Source organism: Haliotis rufescens, unplaced genomic scaffold (genome assembly GCF_023055435.1).
Source record: "Haliotis rufescens isolate VD_foot unplaced genomic scaffold, xgHalRufe1.0.p SCAF_45, whole genome shotgun sequence".
NCBI lineage: Eukaryota > Metazoa > Mollusca > Gastropoda > Lepetellida > Haliotidae > Haliotis > Haliotis rufescens.
Window position 1 is genome coordinate 1,591,559 of NW_025964168.1, and position 17,024 is coordinate 1,608,582.

At 41.5% G+C, this 17,024-nt stretch overlaps 1 pseudogene; it reads left to right on the top strand.

Annotated features, from left to right (window-relative positions):
* LOC124128977 lies at positions 1-7,544 on the top strand (annotated as a pseudogene).
* The last annotated feature ends 9,480 nt before the right edge of the window (positions 7,545-17,024 follow it).

The window sequence follows — 17,024 nt, forward strand, 5'->3', positions numbered from 1 at the left end:
TGGATAAGTGAACTATCAACAAACAACATGCGAGTTGTGAACCGGAATGTTTCATTGTTCTGGATGCTGTGCGCCGCTTGTGCTTGTCTGTTGTTTGCTTACATTGCCTGGTTTAGAGGATTGCAAAGGGTTAGCGTCGTTAACAGGATCTGGAGCTCAAGGTAAACCAGTGAATCCTAACTTTTATCCTAGAGCTGAAATATAAAGCTGCACATATCGCTGACATTTACACACACACCGTGTGCGAAATACGCATCAGTCGGAAAGCGCTCGTTAAATCTCCAAAGTAGGTAAGTAATGACATTTACACATGTGAACATTTCACTCTTGTTTCCATCCAGGCATTTGATCGGTATATTGTAGACCTCGATATCTCGCAGGGACCTACAGAGTTACATCCATTCGTTTATATTTCGACAACACGAACACAACGGCCTTCAATTTGCCAAGGAAATGTTATATTGTTGTTTACCTTAACTTGAGGAAAACTTTTTTACTTTTTACATCACCGACTTCCTCCGTGGCCTGGTCAGCAGACGTAACATTTCCCTATTGCTCAATTGGTACTGAATGGTTTTTTTTAATTCATCATAAAGTTACATCTGTTGTTATCAATAGAATAACACTTGCTTCAATTTGAAATTGATGTGAATGCCTCGGGCAAACTGAAAACTGTTTCACAAGAGATATTAAGTTCAAGCTTTTTGAGTTCCTCTAAGCAGCATATAGTCTCTATGGGGTCGGTACCAACACATTGACAACGTCTTGGTCTTATATTTTCACGAGTGACGCAGTCACGAGTGAAAATATTAGACTCTCCCCAATTCACGAGACGAGATAAAAGTGGTATTTGAGAAAACACAATGTATTTTCTATTTATTATATACATGTTTTATTTTTATTACTTGCAATTTATATATTTTTTCGAAAACAGTGTCTGATAAATTACTAAGTTCTCCCTGTCGCCCCTTTACCACCGCCGTATAAAGGGGGTTTGCGTAAAGAATATAGTTCGTGAATAAAACTAGCCCTGTTAATATATGTTATGCGAAATATATTATTAATTATTTCATATCGAGTATTAAGTTCCGTGGACATTTTTGTTTGTCATAATTAAACATTCCTGTTTAAATGGATAACTCTTTAATGTTTTGATTCAGGAGAAAGTAGTTCCGGCACCTTTTTTATATCAGTCACTAGTGACTGATAACTTGATCTATCGTCACTGATATCATGTCGACAAGATTATAATATTTGACAGTTTACTGCGAAATCGGTTTCAAACTGTCATTTTGACACAATGCAGCATACCCGACTTATATCCGATTAAAGCATAACATCCGACCATAACATTTGTGGTTGAGGTCAGTCATCAGCAGAGATGAGTCCAGGTTTCATCTTGAGAGTAGTGATTGATGACCGTCATTGATGGAACAGATGGAACTTCGTGCAATGCTTGTCTTCAGTCTTCTGCATTTGGTGGTGGGAGCGTGTTGGTGAGGGGAGACACATCGTTGGAGCCCTTTAACAGTCAGTGTAGATGACAGAAAGTCACTTTTGTTTAATTAGCGTACGTGGTAGAATGGCTTGGTTTTGACAGGGGTGGTAACTGCGACTGGATGGTATGTGGGAAAAAGCATCCGGTCAGACGTGAAATGTGAAAGTGTGCATCGCTATGAGTTGTGATGATGTACGGCTGTTTGGGACGCTGTGATTCTACCATTGCATATGCATGCATGATATATGTATCTATGAAAGTGTAATTTAATAATTAACACGTCCCATTTTAATTCTGGAAACCCATTTGTCCAGAAACTCTCCATGCTGTGGCCAGTCTCTGTGAAAGCTATTTACAAAATTGAACATGCACAAGGTACACTATAAAATGTCGGCTATCGACCTAACCATCTGCACCCCCGACCTAGGCCAAAGCATACAATGGGAAGTACATGAGGAACCTCTAGGCAGTGACCGCTTCCCCTTAAACATAACAATAGGAGACATAAACATCCTAAATCCAACCCAAACCAGGAGCCAAAATTTCACTATGGCAAGGCCGACTGGGATAATTTTCAGGAAATCTGTAATCAAGCTAACCTAGCTGACCATGAACATAACGACCCCGAAATTTACTGCAAAAACAAAAATAGGGAAACCTTCGGTACCATGGTGGAACGAAGAAATTGAATAAATTAAAAAACGCATTTAATAAAGCCAAACGTGACTACAATCATCTAAACATAGCGCACAAACTAAACCACCAGGTACAAAACATAGTCAAAATAGCCAAAACTAAAAACTGGAAAAGATTCTGCGAGGAAATAAACCACCATACAGACGTCAGACCGGTCTGGCGCAAAATTCACGCCATTAGGGGAATCAAACGCCACACAAAAAAAACAAAAACAACCTATGATAGATAACTCGACAAACTCCTCTCAAAAAGCAAACAAGCGTATAGTCGACGAAGTCATCTATATGCCCCGCTCATTTTAACACGTTATGGTCCCAAACCAGGTAATTGACCCAACATTTCTCTTAGCCTATGTCAAAATAGCTGCAATGGAAATTCTAAAATAAACATTTCTAAAACTCCTTAATATCAAATGGCACCAGTTCAGTATGTGCTTTATAAATAGACATGCAATGTTTGGCAAGGAAATATTTAACAGTTTATTTTTTATACTCCATAAGTGAACCCACCCTATATTAAAGTGAGTGAGTGAGTTTTACATCGCATCGGCAATATTGCAGCCATATCGCGATGAGAACAAGTTTATTATTATAAAATATCTGTCGACAAAGGGTGTGCATGAGCTCCTCTCAGTGATCTATCATCTCCTCACGCAATGTCGTTGAGTAAGCTCCTGCATCACTAATGGCACTGTAGTGGAGCTGATGCTTGATGTAGTATGGTTATTGGATAAGAATGTAGCTATTTGATTGGACAGTTACCATCTTGTAAAACCCATTCAGGTCAGTTTGAACAGATATCACAGCATCATGTTAGAAGCGACGTCACTTGGTTGCGCTTCACAACTAACCTATGTTCACCCACTAACGTCCGATGGTGGTCTCATTCCGCTCCTGACACGAACAACTCATGTTACATAGTCCTGAAAATCTTTCTTTTGCGGTAAAGTATTTGCTAACAATAAGAGTGTTCGTAGTTTGTTTCTGAATAAATTACCATCATTTTATATTTTATGTATATTACAACAATCTATTTTAAGGCAAATAGACAAGTTCAGCACAGTTCAGACAGATCGATGGATAGTTGTGACAACTATCTCCTACCCTTCTCCAGACATCAAGTTCCTGGCAAACATACCCGGGTGGAAGGTTGTTGTCGTCGGAGACACCAAGACGCCAGCAGACTGGAGGTAACATCAGTGTCTATCTGTGTTTCAGTGATATACACCTGGGAAAATGTTACTTCACCCTGAGAACATGAATTATAACATGTCACCATTGATTTCACATGTAATAGCAATGCTGATTATGACAGGAATGACGCTCCACTCCGAGGATGTCACCGTACAACATGACACGCAAAATTCATTAATCAGATGAAGTCGGGTTCCTGATCCTTATCACAGATGAACAACTGAGGGATTGGGGGCACAGGAATATGGCGAATACACCCAGGAACATCAGGCCAACTGTTTGGGTTTGTTTGGTAATTTAGGGGTGTATCTCACGTGGTTTCAAGGTCGACATGATTTTACATCTAAAATATCATCAAACGAGTTTTAACTACTTAAACCCCCGTCTCGACAACCACTTACTTGCCACAAAATCTCAGTACATAAATGATGAGACCCTTGAAGATGCGGGGTAGAATAGGTCTTCAGCAATCCATGCTTGCTTTAAAAAGCAACTGTGCTCGTCGTAAGAGGCGACTAACGGGATTGGGTGGTGAAGATTGCTGACTTGGTTGATGCATTTCATCGTATCCCATGCGCGGATCGATGCTCATGATGTCAATTATGACTGTTATTTTCAGAACTCTGTCGTATAGCTGGAATATTGCTGAGTGAGGCGTTAAACATCAAAGAACAAACACACATGAATGATGACGTCAGACCACATCCCGGCAGTGACAGCCTCCGTCCAGAACAAGGCTATGATGGTTCTGCCTTGTCATACCATGAGACTAGATCTGGATCCTCTGGATCCTTGGGCATCACGTACAGAATCTGTGTGGATTGGAAGCAGCTTTGCATTGGGAGTGCCAGCAGGTTCCCCTTCAGCAGATCCGAGGTCTAACAGGGATGCTGCCCATGGTGTCTTGGCCCATGGATGTTTTACTAGCAACTGAACCTTTAACCTTCAGGTGTCATTTAGGACACCTGAAAATGACTTATAAACCCTGCAGCAACATGGGGATATTGTTAAGGTGTGAAAACATCTCTGGTTGTGTTACAATATTTTAAATATAACCTCAGCTGACGGACAATGGTGGTTATTTCTTGTTGTCAGAGGATTTTTCTTTCAGATCGCCATCTTCCCGAGGCAAGGGAGTTAACTGACTTTAAAAGTCCAGTTTCCACCCTTGCCGAACTAGGCTGGAATGACTGGGCTCGATCGTTGCGCCACCAGTGGCTATTACCAATTATGTCCCTTCTAAGCCTCTCCTATGGACCAATCAGATTCCACCTCTCGTATCACTTGCGTTTGCTTCACACAAGCGATCTGATCGATAAACAAGATCTATATTGTGATAAACGGGTCTTACATCGCGAAATGCATCAAATCACGTGAGCACCTTGATTAAAAACGTGAAAAGATTTGGAAAATATCTGCTGACAACAAGTTGGCGATGCACATGCTTTGCAAATCCTGCAATCGACCGAAATCTGCACGACAGTTTACGTACCGGATTTTGATTTCGTTGCGCGATTTTGATTGGACTATACATAGACTCGTTAGTCCAGACAAAATGTAACTCTATAATACCAGCCCAGTTCGGCAAGGGTGGAAACTGGACTTTTATAGTCAGTTTACTCTCTTGCCTCGGGAAGATGTCAGATCGCATTCGTTGGTCAAGTGGTAGCATGTCCGCCCGGAGAGCAGAAGGTCCGGGTTCGATCCCCGGCCGCGTCATACCAAAGACGTTAAAAGATGTTAACTTCTTGTTACCCTGTCTGGCGTTCAGGATTAAGGGGCTAAAACAAGGACTGGTCGGCACGGAGTCAGTATACTGTGTCTGAGTGGGGTATTCATGTTAAACTGCGGCATGGTATCTCAGTGGGCTAGCACTAAAAATCGGCATTAGTCCACACTAGTACAAGCAGCCACACACATATAATCTTGGACGCGACAGTTCAACCTTATTTTACGTCACCTCACCTCAATTTCGTTTATCCGAGCTCATTTGTCATTAGTCATTCCAGCACTTGCTTCATTAGTCACTGAAATATATGAAGGGGGTGCCCAACTTTTTCAAGGTGGATAGCATCACAAGTATACTATATATATATTCGTTGCAACACTCAATGATGCATAAACGATTAACGATTTCTTTAGAGTGAGCGAGTTATGTTTAATGCTGCTTTTAACATTATTCCAGTTTTATCACTGCGTGTCAGCTTAATGTAGGAGGAAAGCCCGAAGTGATGCAGGTCTCAAACGTTTACCATTTCGGTGAAACCCACGAGCGCGGGTATGGTGCTGACAAACCTAGAAACATAATCGGGGCAAACCGGGATTCGAACCCACAATCATAGGTTTCTGGCGTGCAGAAGGGACGCAGCTCTGTACAGCGAATCGCTACGCCTAAGATGACTGGGCCACCCGTGCCCCCGAGTCTAAACATTAAATGATCAGTTAACACTTTTTATTGTTTCAGGAACAAAAACTGTGTTTTTATCAGAAGATCAGCGTGGGCTGGGTTTTGACACAGAGTCACTTCTGCCTGAGGAGAGCTATGCAAGAAAGACGATGGGATATCTGTTTGCAATAGCCCATGGCGCAAAGGTAATTTATGAAACTGATGATGACAATCGTCCTCTTGATCTACTGAAAACTTTCAAACTTGATCCAACAATGTGGGGAATCTTGTACAGTGGGGAAAGACTCTTTAATCCCTACCGCCATTTTTGACAGCCAACATTGTGGCCAAGAGGCTATCCGCTTGGTTCTGTAGGAGAAAGACCAACAACAGAATATCTACTAAATCACTGGAAAACACCATCCATTCAGCAGGGTTTGGTCAACGGAGATCCAGATATGGATGCCATTTTCAGACTGACCCAGAAACAAACCCATTCTCGACTGAATGTGACCTTTGATGGAAGAACTCCACCAGCAATTGTTCCAGCTGGCGTTTTTGCTCCCTTTAATTCCCAGAATACCTTTTTCTTGTATGATGCATTATGGGCACTCCTCATTCCAACAACCACGACATTCCGAGTGTGTGATATTTGGAGAGGCTACTGGGCTCAGAGACTCTTGTGGGAGATGGGAGGAAATGTAGGGTTCTTCCCGCCTAATGCTGTCCAGAAGAGGAACTCCCATTCCTATCTCAGTGATGCAAAAGAAGAGAAGGATCTCTATTTCCAGACAGAACGCCTTGTTGATTTCCTGACCAAAAGGAGATGTGAAGCAAGTAGAACATTTTTTGGTTGTATGACTAAATTATCGACTGACATGGTACATGAGAACTTTTGGAAGGAGAGAGATGCAAAGCTGACTTCCCTTTGGATCAAAGACCTTGTGGCACTTGGCTACAAGGAACCAAAAAGAATTCAGTTTGGTTCTCTAAAGGACGGTGCTCGATACATAACAGAGGAGAAATTGCCAACACAAACTCGTATGACGGATCAACAGGTCAATGTCAAATTCTGGGCAGCTGAACAAACCCCACCCCAGATATATTCCCAAGCTACGCAGTCACCTGCGGCTGTGTTGCATGCTGCTGAAAAAGCTTCCTATTGTAGCAACGAATCGTGTATAACATCGAAACTTACAGATATCATTACATATCCAAATATTTTGTTAATTATAGTATTCAACTTTCCCCACTTTGAGAACCTCCAGTTTCTGGAGACAATGTACGGCTTGCACTTCCCTCACATCATCTATTGTGGAGCCAACAAAGATAAATTTGACACTCACGCTAAGCTCCTTCTCAAGCCCTTGACCTTCATCGAGGTCGATCATGCCAATGGTTGGCTTGGTCAGCTCTGTTTGATAGAAGCCATGAAAATGCAGTTCCGGGTTGACGGATACTTGTACATGGGCGATGATGTCTTGCTTAATGTGTGGAACATTCACATGTTACCATTGAACAAACTCTGGGTTTATAAGGCAAGAGTTGTACAACATTCTAAGAAGGTAATATCCATCGTGTCCTCTTTCTATCTTGTATGTGGATGTTAATAGGAGGTTTGTAATAGATTTTCAACAAAGACATACATAGCTATTAGTAAAAGTAAGCAAAAATGTAGTAAAGTTTGTTCTTGATTCGTTTTCTAATTATAAAAAAAGAAAATAATGGCGGTGTTGGTGATGTGTTCTCCCACCCTTTGGACTTTGTATTCTTTTCACCGACGTTTGTGACCATATAAACAGAATGTGAAGGTATTATTGTTGTGTTTTAATTGAAAGAGTAGTGGCCAGACTCTCAGCTGCTGGGATACCCCTCCTCCTGTTCCCGTCTCCCTCTCCTCCCCGTACTCACCGCTCTCTCTCCTCCCCGTACTCGCCTTTCTCCTCCCTGATCCCGTTACTCTCTCCTCCCCGTACTCGCCTCTCTCCTCCCCGTACCTGCCTGTCTCTCTACCTGTACTCGCCTCTCTCCTCCCCGTACTCGCCACTCTCTACTCATCGCACTCGCCTCTCTCTCCTCTCCACACTCCCCTTCTCTACTTCAAATACTCGCCTCTCTCTCTTCCCCGTACTCGCCGCTCTCTCTCCTCCCCGTACTCGCCTCTCTCTCTCTTTCCCGTTTTCGCCTCTCTCTCCTACCCGTACTCGCCTCTCTCTCTCTTTCCCGTTTTCGCCTCTCTCTCTTCCCCGTACTCGCTTCTCTCCTCCCCGTACTCGCCTCTCCCTCTCCACCCTGTACTCGCCTCCCACTCCCTCTACTCGCCTCTCTCTCTTCCCCGCTCTCGCCTCTCTCTTCTCATTGCACTCGACTCTCTCTTCTCCCCATACTACCCCTTCTTTCCTTCACATACCCGCCTCTCGCACCTCGTCGTACTCGCCGCTCTTTCTCCTCCCCGTACTCGCCTCTCTCTCCTCCCCGTACTCGCCTCTCTCTCCTCCCTGTAGTCGTCTCTCTTCTCTACATACTCGCCTCTCTCTCTTTCCTGTGCCCGCCCCTCTTTCCTTCCCGTACTCGCCTCTCTTTCCTCCCAGTGCTCTCCTCTCTCTCCTCCCCACATTCGCCTCTCTCTCTCTCTCTCCCCGTACTCTCCTGTCTCTTCCCCGTATTCACGTTTCTCTCTTTCCCGTTTTCGCCTCTCTCTCTCCTCGCTTCTTTTCTCCCTGTATTCGCCACCCTCCTCTCCCCCTACTCGCCTCTCCCTCTCCTCCTCCTCCTCCTCGTACTCGCCCCTCACTCCTCCCCTTACTCTCTCTCTCTCTCTCGCCTCTCTCTTCTTGTACTCCCCTCTTCTCTCCTCCCCGTTCTCCCCTTTCTCTCCTTCTACTCGTGACGTCACAACATGGCGATCATAACCTTGGTTTCGTGTGTTTGCGACAAGCGCTTACGGTCAAAAGGACATAACTCTGTACACCGGAAGCGGTCACGAATGTAAACACTGGCAGTGAGTTGGGGCAATTCTAATGTTGTTATGTACCTGGTGAGTATCAGTATCAGACTGCACGAAGGCGATATTCTAGAAATAATGGCTGAACCACCCCAAACATACCCCACGAGGTAAACAACGGCAACACTTTCGAAACATTGGGCATCACATCGTGCTCTTGCATATAAAACGTGAATAAACAATACATTATTGAACATTAATACAGTCCCTATACTAAGAGTACGCAACACTATAGCAACCAAAAAACCCTGAGGTACTATTTGTCACACAGTAGCGCACATTCTTACCGTCCTCGTGTCAACATCATCGTCGAATCTACTAGGGCAAGTAATTTTCAGGAAAGTGCACGAGGGCGTAAACCTTTTGTGTTCAAAGTCAATGTCATCTACAGCTCTCCACTCTAGAACATCGCCTTCGCTCAGTGGAGTATTGTAGAGAGCTTTGCATAGGCAGCACGACGCGATTTTTTTGGTTTTTTTAAGATATTGTTTGGTAGAATATCACTGTCTTTCAGTCTTTAATTGTAGAGAGCTTTACATAGACAGAAAGACATGTGATTTCTTTCTTTCTTTTTGAGTACCTGAATACACTTGTCTTACGGTCTTGTATTGTAGAGAGCTTTACATAGACAGTACGACATTTACGGTTCGCTCCGATTTTGTCGTCAGCACAAAACCAGTGCTCGTAAGTTTCATCAAAGTGGTGAACGCCTAAGACCTGCACATCTTCCCGAGGCAAGTGAGCTAACTGACTATAAAAGTCCAGTTTCCGCCCTTGCCGAACTAGGCTGGCATTATGGAGTTAGATTTTGTCTGGACTAACGAGTCTATGCATAGTCCAATCAAAATCGCGCAACGAAATCGAAATCAGGTTCGTAAACAGTTGTGCAGATTTCAGTCGATTGCAGGATTTGCAAAGCATGTGCAACGCCAACTCGTTGTCAACAGACATTTTCAAACCTTTTCAAGTTTTTAATCAAGGTGCTCGCGTGATTTGATGCACTTCGCGATGTAAGACCAATTTTATCACAATTTAGATCTTGATTATCGATCAGATCGCCTTGACTGGGCGCCGCCATTTTGTTTGAAACAAATGCAAGTGATGGAATCTGATTAGTCCATAGGAGAGGCTAAGAAGGGACATAATTCGTAATAGCCACTGGTGGCGCTACGATCGGGCCCAGGAATTCCAGCCTAGTTCGGCAAGGGTGGAAACTGGACTTTTAAAGTCAGTTAACTCTCTTGCCTCGGGAAGATGATCTCAGGTAACAAGAAACATCAGCTGAGCAAAGTATTACAGCACACACGACAAATCCCAAACTCCAAATATAATACACCCTGACGTTGAAAATTTACAAAAAACACACAAGTGACAGAGCACTCTGTTCAATCCCCACCAGTCCATTCCACATCTTCCGAATTGGTTTGCGATTATCCAAACACAAGCAACACATTCATTAATCTGTGATATTCCCCATTTGCTAGTGCCATGAGAGGGTTTCCTATAACTGCTCCATAAACTTCATTTTCAACAGCAGTAAGTATAAATTTCATCCTCATGCTCCCGTTCGACTCGAAATGCACCTCTTTACAAACTTATGTGACGTCATATATAAATCCGTGCTTGAAGGTTGCATCGTTGCATCGAGGTCCTGTTTATATTTTTGTTCACTTTCCTGTAACCTATTTTAAAGATTTGATTAATCCCAAATATTGTTTGTAAATGTGTTCAGAGAATGAAATTATGTTGACACATTTCTAGATTATATTGTATATATTCAAAGAACTATTTTTTCTTTGCGTAACTGAGTATGTGTGGGGAAACGTATGTGACCGAGAGCCGGCAAATACCGACAAAATAACTTTGTTGCAATGTTCTTCGGCGAAACCAGATGACTTCAAATTTAAGCAAACATTGTCACGATATTATTCGGCGAGACCAGTTAACGACAAAGTATGAAATTATAAGAATTGAACGTCAGTTTGTATGGGATCATTGAAGTGTGAACGATTTAAAAGCACTAACCCTTTCGTGTGCTCGGAGGTTCACACAGTTTAACCAGCGCTTTTAAATCGTTCACACTTCAATTAAACCATCCAAATTGAGGTTCAATTCTTAAATAAACGTCAAAATTTGACGTTCATACGTTTTTCACGAGACCGTGTTCTTGAAATGACATAAACACTGACGGAATACTTCCACATTCCTGGGGGAACCCCTGTGAATTCCCTAGCACGAATACGTACAGAAGCGTTCTTTCTGAACATTTAGACCCTTTAATCCTGAACTCAGCATTTTAGCATACATTGATATGCGTCAGAGTTTGACTGCACGATCGTTCATGAATATCCTCGCTACGACCCATCCTAGTGAACAAAACGAAGAAATGCACATCCCAACTATGGTAGTATCGACTGATCTTCGTCTAGGCTGGCCGTGACTGTCTACAGCAATCTATGAGTTTACCTTAGTGTCTATTTGACACATCTTTAATCACCCTTTCAATGATCGGCCAATTGATCAATGATGACGAAAACATGTAACCGCCATGGGTTCATTAGCAACTCCCGAAATCTCTCCCGTTATGTTTATCGTGTGGGCAATTTTGACGTAACTTTTTTTTTACTTGATGTAAATGTATTACGACGCGCTGTCATTGTGACTGACTTACTGGGGTAGTTCCTAACAGACCTTTCTCATCTAATGGTGATATTATTTGAATACATGTGTTGCGTAAGATGTTTCTGAAGAGCAAATTGTGCATCCATACGCTCATGTCACCTCTCTTTTTGAGGAACTATTTTATTCCGCGATATAGCTGGTTGTTGTATGGCTGTCTGTTTAAACATGAAGTCACACGTACTAAATAAAATTGTGTACAGATCTTGGCTTACACCCTTTGAGGTAAGAAATTGTGATAATAAATTATAAGAATTGACTTTCACTTTGTGTCAGTTCATTGGAGTATGAACCTTCATTAGTGAGGGCCAAACTGTTTGAACGTCGGAGCTTCACACTAAGGGAATGTCAATTCTTAATTGACCGTAAGCGCTTGTCGCAAACACATGAAACCACGGGGCGCGTTGCAAGCCACCAATCGCTTAGAGAAAGCAACTTACTCGCTCACCCGGGGTCTGCAACAGTTCGAAGCGCTTACGCACTCTTCCAAAATGGCGGCGCAACCACCGCTTGGTTGCCTTGACGTAATGAAGAACGTAATAGAAGAGGCTCGATGACGAGCTGATCAAATTTATGACTACTTTGAAGATGTGGATCCGACCGAGGACGATAGGGTGTCAGCTGCCTTTGCTCATTTCCTCGTTGATCCAGTCAAGAATTTCTTCTTCCGCTGTCAAAGTCAGCCGCCATTTTGGTTTGACGACGAAGCGACCTCAGTCAGCGATTGTTTCGCTTGCAAGCGGCGTAAAGTTAACGCACTGTTGTAAGGCGAATCGCTGTACATCGCTTGCAAGCGATTGGCGCTTTGCAACGCACCCACGGTTATGATCGCCATGTTGTGACGTCACGAGTAGAATGCGTTGTACTACGTCACACACATCGGGAATGGTCACGCGATGTTACACCCGTAACCCCAAGCTCTTTCCCAGCGCGTGTCACCTTCGTTACACTCTCGGTAACATCGCTGCCACCAGTGTTGACGAAACCACGGTTATGACCATCGCGTGGTGACGTCACGAGTAGAATGTGTTGTATGACGTCACACAAATCCGTAGGGAATGGTCACGCGATGTACATCCGCGATACTATGACGTCACACGACCACCTACGAAAAATGGCGATCACCATACAGCTGTAGGTACAATCCCTAAAACACACAACGTTGGTAATGACCGCCATTTTGTGACGTTATCACGAGGTATCACCTTTCCAAAATCCCCTTTGATCTATTGTTTTTTTACGATTCCATTGTTTTCTTCACGATCCAAGGATGGGAGTGCTGTTGCCAGCGCCACCATCATTGGATCCAGAACTATATCAACTAGATTACCAGATGACTCTTCAATTTTTACAGCAGAATCAAAAGCCATATTAACTGCTCTAAACTATATAAATAACCAGTCTAAACATAAGGAATTTATTATTTTTTAAGACTCGTTGTCCTGTATTCAAGCAATGAAAAATGTCGTGTCAGCATCCAATTTTACTTGAAATAATTGAATAAACGACATCGTCTTTTGTTGGTTACTCAGCCATTTTGGGATCGTTGGTAACACTTTGGCTGCTGCTGCTAAGGCAGCACTCAATAAATCTGTGACACCACTTCTTCTACCATACAGTGATTATAAACCTGTCATTAGATGTTACATCAGAGATCTAATGCAGAAGAAGTCGGACACCCAAGTGGGTATAAATAAATTACATGTAATAAAAGCAAATATCGGTTATGCCTACCTGGGTTGTCAGTTCAGATTTGAAGAGGTCGTATTAAGACGATGTCGTATTGGCCTTTCTCGATATACTCATGAATATTTTCTAAAGGTGAGGATCCTCCATTCTGCATCCCTTGTGATGAAATAATCACGGTCAAGCATGTCCTGCTTGACTGTATTGATTTTTCCATCACAGGGGATCAATATTTCAAAGTTTCAGCTATGAAAGACCTTTTTACTCAGGTAAGTTCTCATTTTATTCTTAGTTTTATAAAAGAAATCGAATTGTTTCATAAATTTTGATTGTTATGTTTTGAAAATAAATAAATTCACTTTTACAACTGGTAGAATTAATCTGTAACTGAGATTGTTAGTGGCTATATCCTCGAAGGGGGTTAAAGTAGTGTAAAATTATTGTTCCCCTGAGAGGGTATGAAATTCGTTATTCGACACTGTTTTGTGTTTTAATATCATCAGTTGTGATGAGCAAAGACATTGTTTATTAAAGAAACCACGTTCGTGACTTTATTTATAAAAATTATAGAGAAAAAAGCTTAACTGAGGTCACGGAGTTGCAACTTGTCGCATGAAAAAGAGCATGTCCTATTTCGTACAACTCACGTCCAACAAGTCAGAAGTTGGACCGACATGCCTGTTCACCCGATGTATTGTGTTGTATGCAACAAATTGCATACAACTAGTTGTACCGTGTGAATGCCCCTATAGACAACCCCCCTTGTTAGAGAATCGCTATATAGTTTTCCAGAGGGTGTATATATAGAGCGAATAATTTTACGTTATTTTATGCCTAAATGGTTAAGGAAGGAAATGATAATATTTCAAATCCGTATTTGAGCGTACTTCGATGCGAAAATGCTAGGCTACCAGATGTGCCACTAAGTTTTCAGACCCGTGAAGATCCAGGGTAGAATAGGTCTTCAGCAACCCATGCTTGCCGTAAAAAGCGACTATGCTTGTCGAAAGAGGCGACTAACGGGATCGGGTGGTCAGGCTCGCGGACTTGGTTGATGCATGTCATCGTATCCCAATTACGTGGATCGATGCTCATGATGTCAATCACTCGATTGTCTGGTCCAGACTCTCTTATTTACAGACCGCTGTCATATAGCTGGAATGTTGCTGAGTATGGCTTTAAACAACAAACAAACAAAAACTAAGTTTTCTAAGCTATTTCTGTAGGGACGTTTGCATAGACTACCCCCCTTGTTGGAGGGACGCTATATATACTCACACGCAAAAGAAACGCAAGTGGTTTTAAGCAAATAGGTAACAAACACGGAACCATAAATTGATACGAGTTTTAGCATGTAGTGAGGCCTGATGGTGTTATCAATATTTTTGGTTGCATTTTGGAAGCCCAGAGTAAGAACGCAACATAAAAAAACGAATCGCCAAAACGCACCATTTCAATGATTATGTGGGTATCATGCACCCATTTTTCGCGAAATCGAAACTGCACGAACTGTCACGAACTGTAGTGGGTATAAAACTGTGGCCGATTCTTGGACCTACATGTACCACTCCTTGGTCAACAATGCCACGCCTAACTCAAATTCAGAGAAACCAGGCTATCGGACGTTTGGAAGCTTGAGAGTCCGTCCAAGATGTTGCCCGTCATTTCAACGTTAACATAACCACAATTTACCGTCTCCTGCATCGATACAACGACCCAAAACATCGTTCAAAGCATTCTCAGGCCTAGTTTCGGACCCAAAATATGACATTATTAGATTGGCCAAGGTACAGCCCTGACCTAAATCCAATAGAAAATGTCTGGGAGCTTATGAAGGAAAGTGTCAATAAAAACATCTGACAATCATTGCTGAAATGAAATAAGAGGTGGTCCGATATTGGGACAGCATGAACCACGACTTTCTAACTTCTTTGATCAGTAGTATGCCCCGCCGCCTTGAAGCCTGCATTGCTGCCCATGGTGACTTGACAAAATACTAAGTGTTCACCTGTCTTTGAAGCTGGAGTTATGTTGTACTAATATTCACATTTAATACGTGAGTAATGAGTTAACATGTATATTGCATACTCGACTTTCTTTTCTCTTGCGTGTGAGTATAGTTTCCCAGAAGGTGTATACAGCGAACATGTTTAATAGTTAAGGAAGGAGATATAATGTTTCATACCCGTGTTTGAACGTATTTCGATACGAAAAATGTGCGGCTACCAGATGTGCAACTTAATTTTTCAGGCTATTTCCATGGGGACGTTTGCATAGACAACCCCCTTGTAAGAGGGAAGTTATATAGTTTCCCAAATCCGTTTTTTGTGACTATTTCGATGCGAATTGTTTTGAATAATTTTTATTTAATTAAGAAATTGTTTGTATTTTGCAGTGCTTAATATACTTGTTTGTAACTAGTGGCTCCTTTTCATGCTTTTTTATTATCAACATATATGTGAATTACATCCCCCAAATATGATCAATGTCAATATAAGACTTCAGCAAGTCTAGAACAAGTAAAATGAACAAGCAGCAACTTGGAAGAGAAAACACCATATTCATATCTTAATGTCTGATTTGTTTTAATTGAACACGTATTTAGCCAGATGATCAATTTGAAGACATCAAATTATATTCATTCTTTTCCTAACTGTAATATAGAGCTATATGATTGTATATGACAAAATCAATAGTTTTATGTATATATTATAACAACTGTAATTATGAACAACAAATTTATAATATGGCTGTAGTAGAGTGTATGTCAGGACTATTGTTTTGTTTTGTGTTTTTTACTTGCAATAGATCAGCAAAATATAGGAAGTAAACACCCCCGGAATTGTTTTGATACCATACAAGATGGAACATCAAATCTAAAGTGGATGTTTCTTTTTGAAAAAGGAACAATCATGTCAAAAAGCAGAACAATATACTCATAACTGTCAGTAAAATCAGCGACAAAGTTGCTCTCAAGGAACGTCAAGTGAATATTATTGTTTTTCTGATTTTGTTCTGAGAACTATCAACGCTTGGACATTTGTAGAAAGTTTTCAAAAGACATTCAAGCTTCTGCATTGCATGACAGTGATGTGACGACAGAATCACTCAATGATTTCTATTTTACAGTACGCTGGTTTGGTTTGGTTTGTTGTTTTACGCCGCACTCAGCAATATTCCAGCTATATGACGGCGGTTTACACTAGGCAAGTCATCCTACAAGGTGTTTGAATGACTGTTGTACCATACAACTCACTACATAAAAATCCCTTCTCTATTCAAAATCTATAAACAAAACGCTTCATGTGAAGAATGAGAAATAATAAACGTTAGAGTATAAGTATTTCTTTTTGCAGAATCAAAAGTAAAAACTGCATAATATATTTTTTCAAGCGATGTTTCAATGGCAAAGGTAAAAACTGCATAATATATTTTTTCAAGCGATGTTTCAATGGCAAAGGTAAAAACTGCATAATATATTTTTTCAAGCGATGTTTCAATGGCAAAGGTAAAAACTGCATAATATATTTTTTCAAGCGATGTTTCAATGGCTGCACCGGCAATGAGTTGAACTGATGCATGTATATGACAATTTTACTTTGAGCGTCTTTAATGCCACAATAATAAGTCTTAAAGAAACTACACTGTACTCAATTCACTACCATTCACATAGTTCTAAACCTAACCTATCTATTTGGCGCGCCTGATGACATTATAGACGGAACTAATTGAATATGAGATTGTATAAGAAGGCTTGGGGAATTATGCTCATAAAACAAAATTGGTAACTTTTGTTTTGTTCTTCTTTGTTTGGAAGTATAAAGGGAAGTATCGCATGTATGTCGGCATGTTGGTTTATTTGAAATTTCAAGCCACGCAGTT